We start from the raw sequence: 5,438 nt of genomic DNA, 5'->3' as shown, positions 1-5,438 counted from the left end.
GTCGTGTGGTCGGTGTGTGCGGGGGGGGGGGGGGGGGGGTGGGGGGGGGGGGGGGGCAAGGAGAACTAATAATAACAACATCCAACATGGAGGCCGCAGGTCAGACACAGACCGTGACCCTCACAGCACCAGAACCTGGACAGGAGCCAGGACTCAGAGCCTTGGTGCAGCCCAGGAGAGGAGAGGAGGGGGGAGACAGAGGGGAGACAGAGGGGGTGGAACTGTGGGTGGCTGGATCTCTCATGTCTCCTTTCACTTCCTGCATCATTTACTTGTTGGAGGAGGGTCTACAGAGTGGGCTGTTGTGCCCAAGGGTGGGACAGTTCTTGGGGTAGGGGCAGATTATATTTGGTGGCTCGTAGGTGGTACGACCGCTTCCAGGGAGAAGATGACAAATGATGGATGTCATACTTGAAAAGGATAATGTGTTGATGGCAAACGACTCAGTGGTGGAAAATAGCAGGAAGGTGAGAGCACTCTGCTCCGCAGCACCTGTGTTTTACTCCGCTCACCCACACAACCGATGCTCAAATGCAGGGATAAAGTATCAGGACTGCCAGAGACCAGAGGCAAAATGAACGCATCACGACCTTTGACTGGACGTGCACTCTCTGTTCTATAAAGGTTCACACACTGCCTAAAGACGACAGTAGAATAAGTGGCAGAGAAGGTACGACGGCCTTCAAACTCTTTGTACGAAAACAAAACAAAGCATGCGTTTCCATAATTTTGTGCAATCAAAGGTCCATAAATCAGTGCAACTAGGGCTCATGGTTTACTTTAGTGCCAAAATCCATATAAAAAAATACATTACCAAAGGGTTTGATCTGTCAGTATCTGAAGTATAAACAGATGAAGAGAGTCAGAACGACCAAGGCTGAAAGAACTGCTAAATGTGCATAACACTGGGAAGTATTCCATCCTAAACTACTTCATGAAATCACTGTGACGACTTCCCTGCACCAGACAACAGTACATTTATACCCAGGACCAAATTTAAAATTTTGGCTGTTATTGTATTTTGTAAAACTTTACCGACATGTCTGGGAAAAAAACACTCTAAAAGTTCAAAGGAAACACTGTAGGAAACATGTAAATAAACTTGTAGTTCACAGAATGAAAACCCACGAATGTGTGGGTTTTTTTTTAAGGTGGAATAACATGCTCTGAAACAACAATCCAGAGTTTGTTATGTGCAGAGTAAACACACAACTGTGACCCAGTCAGGTCTTACAGGTTGGCCAGCGGTGCACTTATGGTTTCTCACACACTTCGACCAAAGGGGAATACTTGGCTCTAATTAGCACCGAGCATCTGGCAAATGTCAGTGAGCTCCTGCATGCAGCATTCCTATTTACTTAGTAAGGTTGCCTTCAGATGGCAAAAAAAAAACCCTGGATGAGGGTTTGCTCTGTTTCAGACTGAGGTCCTGGGAGTGTTTTGTTATCATACTGTGAGTGACATCTGTGTGATGTACGTGATGTTCTCACACTGTCCTCCGAAACCCCCACGCTGAATTAGTTTGATTTGGAAATATGTGCTTAACCTGGGTTTCTTTTATTTCATCTAAGACGTATGTGTCAAACTCAAGGCCCGTGGGCCAAATGTGGACCGCCAAGTCATTTTTGTGGCCCACGGGACTTGTAATAAAGTCCATGCTGCTGAGTTTCTCAACCTGAGAGAAATTATTTTTATGAATTTAAATAAATAATCAATTGCAGAAACATATAAAATACATAATAAATACATTATATGAGTAGTTACATCTGTTCAGTCTTACAGTTACAACCGGCCCTGTACTGAAGTATTCATTATATCTCTAGTAATGGTAATGGGTTTCTTTAATACCTGTGCCTCATCTTCTTCTTCTTTTGCTTTTATTTCAGGCGTTGCCTCAGGAAAACGTATCCATTCTACCTCACAACTTGCCTAGACCGCCGATCTTTTTATCCTCTATTTTTAGTTCATTTTCAAACGCTCTGGACTTTTGCCTCATTTACTTTATCTTCAAACTGATCATCCGTAACTCTCCCTCTGATAGGACGTTTGTTTCCACCCTGGTCACTCACTGAAACGTCAGACCTGGTCGAGATCTCCACAGATGTTTATAATATACATTCTATAATGACCGAGCACAGGTTTATGTGTGGCCTTTACCCACAGTTCAAAGTGTGTCTCCTTGTAAAGTCTAAAATCCAGACATCAACAGTAAGTGCGGTTCACAGCAGCACAGCTCCCTCTCTCTGCAGCCACAGCACCGAGGCAGAGTTCAGATCGGTCGACTCGATCATCGCTCCAATCTCCAACCTGACAAGATTACACACCGGCTTCCTGTCTCCTCGGCAGCTCCTGATACTATCTCAGTCTGACTCCGCGCTGCCCTCCCAGTACGGATCTGTCCCAGCCTCAGATAGGACCAATTACAGCCTAATGACATGTTTTTATTAAGAAAACTGCGTGTAGGAAAAGCAAATGTTCATCCAACTCAGCACGCCTCATTTAGGAGATTAATACTCAGGCAGAGTCTGCAGCCGAAATGAAAAAAGAAAAGTCTTTGGAAAGTGGATCACGATGAAGGAGGCCGTTCATGTGCAGATCAACATGGAAATCCATTCATTTCTGTTACAGAAATAACTCCAGAATTAAATCCTTCACGCTGGGCTCCTTTCAAGTATTAATGGCGTACGCTAATTTTTATGGGAAAATGAACCGAGTGTAAGCCCTGCACAGATTTTTGGCTAAAAACTTCTCAGTAGATATTTAGTCATAATGAAACACAGCATGTGGAGTCAATGAAAACCAAATGTCACCGCAGGATCCCATCATAAATAATTGAATTAAGTGTGATTACCCGAAAGGCACCAGGTCATTTGCATTTGTTAGGATTAATTAAATAAGACACAAGTGAAAGAAAGAAGACAATAAAGAAGACTGTCTCGCATTTACATTACAGCTGAGGAGAACTGCATTCAATTGAATTAATTCTTTTTCTCAAGTATTTACTACAAACACGACTTTTTTATCATGTTATTTATGCTGCACAGAGAAAGAAATATATTTGCAACAAGAGTAGAAACAATATAAAAATGATCATCTTTCTCAACACAAGTACTAATACTAATTTATTGATTTATTTATTGAGAGAGCAGAAAACACTGATCTGAACAGTCACAAAATTAATATTTACTTTTTAATCTACTTTTATCCTATTTATGTTTTTGTTCCTGATTAGTGAAAATCTGTTTTTTATGTAAATTCAACTTAAATTCTTTTTTTTAGATTTCTATGGATAAAATCAAGTTTTAACCAATAAGAAAATAGATATTGTTAAATCCTTTATGCATTAGAAATGTTTTTTTTAATTTTTATTTCAGAATTAACACCTTGACTAATTTGACCCTTGACAGATTTATTGAAGGTGAACTCCTCACGTCATGTTCCCGTTCACTCAAATTCAATCTGAACGACCAACTCCAGTTCTCTGTGAACATGATCAATCATCTCTTCACCGGCCACAAACCTGGTTTGATGCCCACACACACATTGATCCCAACTCATTTGGCAAACACATGTGAAGCCCAATCCACCGACTCTGCTTGTTCACAGATGGAAATCAATCTCTATTAATGTTCCATTAAAAGCAGGCACTTGTGGAACAAATCGCTCTCAGGGACTCTGGCCATTTGTTTTGAATCAGACTGAAAAGTCACGGCTGTTTATTGAAAACAATCAGACGTTTCCTCTGCAGTTGCTGCCGATATTTTTCACAAAGACTATTTCCAGAAAGCAGGTCATCTGCCTGAAATATCTGAGGTCTGGTGGTCTTACCAGGTGAAGGCCGATGGAAAGTTTTTTACATTTTTAGTTCAACTGTATCCATTCATTCTGGATGAATAGCCAAACCCAGCAGATCGAACCAGTGACATTCTTAATGTAAGGCAACAACCGTTTTACCCTGCGACACTTTGGCAAACATAATTTTGTTTAATCAGAGTCAGAGCAGAGAAGAGAGCGAAACACAAGCAAACATTCAGGGAGTGTCCCACATTAGCAGGTCAACTGGGGGCAGGGTTGGTGACAATATATGACATAAAAAGAGCTTCGACCAAATGTACTCCTTATAAACAACACTAGGTCATGAGCCATCGCTAATAGAAATGCAGGAAGTCAAACAAAAACAAATAAAAGCCAATGATGGGAAGCTAAATGTACCTGACCCTCCTCAGTGACTCAGCAACATTAGCTCACAGAAATATAAGTTGACATTTGTCCAAGGCAGTGTACCATTACAAACTTTTTGCAGCAAACCTTTAAAACACACTGTGCTGAAGTAAGAGCTAGTGCCATAGTTAAGAAGTGAAAATATTTAACTCGCTTTCTGTTGTTGCTCTTCCTGTGTTTGGGGAAAAGAGTCCTCCTGCAAACGATCAACAATTAAAGGTTCCAGGAAGGAGCACTTTGGTCGGTCTGTTAGATAAACAGTGTGACTGTGAGGAGACCGCCTCTGTATGGTATTGTCATTAATATTTATATCCCATGACATTATTTGTAAGAAATAAGTTTTAGTTTGTGGGAAGTGAAAATTGTAGAGATGACAAACAGGAGGCACCATTTCCCATAATGCAGCATTGCTGGTCACAAGTTCCATAGTGTTCATGCATCTTTTGGTGAACAAATATAAATGAGTAAAACCCTGACTCCAACACCTCTGTATCTTCTGCTGTGTCCTACAGCCACAACAGTGATTCGTAGACAGAGCTGACTTTTTTATAGTGTGTTCATTTCAGGGAAATGAGGTTTGACAAAATAAGAAGACAAAAGAGCTATTTTAAGTGTGTGTGTGTTTTGATTGAATCCTGTCCAGATTGAGACAGACAGACAGCAGCGTCAGACTGGACTCTGGGGACGTTTCCTACTAAACTATCAACGCTGGCACTTTCTTCACATCCTTCACTTCAGCAAATTACCATATCAGCGGCAGGATCTGAAAGCAGTCCACCAAACTATAATCTGTGCGTTCTGATGCACAATTAAAAGATGTCAAACCGGGTTTCTTTTACACTGTTTTGGTCCCGGCTGTCAGCACGTCAAACGCTATCTTAAAGAGGAATCGTTTAGCAGAGAAAAGACACTGGCCAGGTTCGCTGACAGTCAAGAGGGGGCTCAGCAGCCGCAGGGCATGTGGGTAACCAAGACACATAAAAGAAACGGGAACACGATAAGAGAAGTAGCGACGGTGAGAGGGTGTGGTGGGCAGAGGCCGGAGAGGGGTGTGTGTGTGTGTGTGTGTGTGTGTGTGTGTGTGTGTGTGTGTGTGTGTGTGTGTTGGGGGGTGGAGGTGGGAGGGAAGGTGGGAAGGAGGGAGGGAGGTGACTACAACTTTTCATGCCCTGCTCTCTCCTGGGAACCTGCAGGGCTAAGACGCTGGAGCTCCTCCA

General features: G+C 42.3%; 1 protein-coding gene across 1 annotated transcript in view; it reads right to left on the bottom strand.

Moving 5' to 3' along the window:
• The window catches only part of dlx1a (distal-less homeobox 1a), a 34,000-nt gene that overhangs the window by 27,699 nt on the left and 863 nt on the right, over positions 1-5,438 (bottom strand). The gene's annotated exons all lie outside the window — the stretch shown is intronic.

Source organism: Cynoglossus semilaevis, chromosome 16, assembly GCF_000523025.1.
Source record: "Cynoglossus semilaevis isolate Cse_v1.0 chromosome 16, Cse_v1.0, whole genome shotgun sequence".
Lineage (NCBI taxonomy): Eukaryota > Metazoa > Chordata > Actinopteri > Pleuronectiformes > Cynoglossidae > Cynoglossus > Cynoglossus semilaevis.
This window is presented reverse-complemented; position numbering and strand designations above follow the sequence as displayed.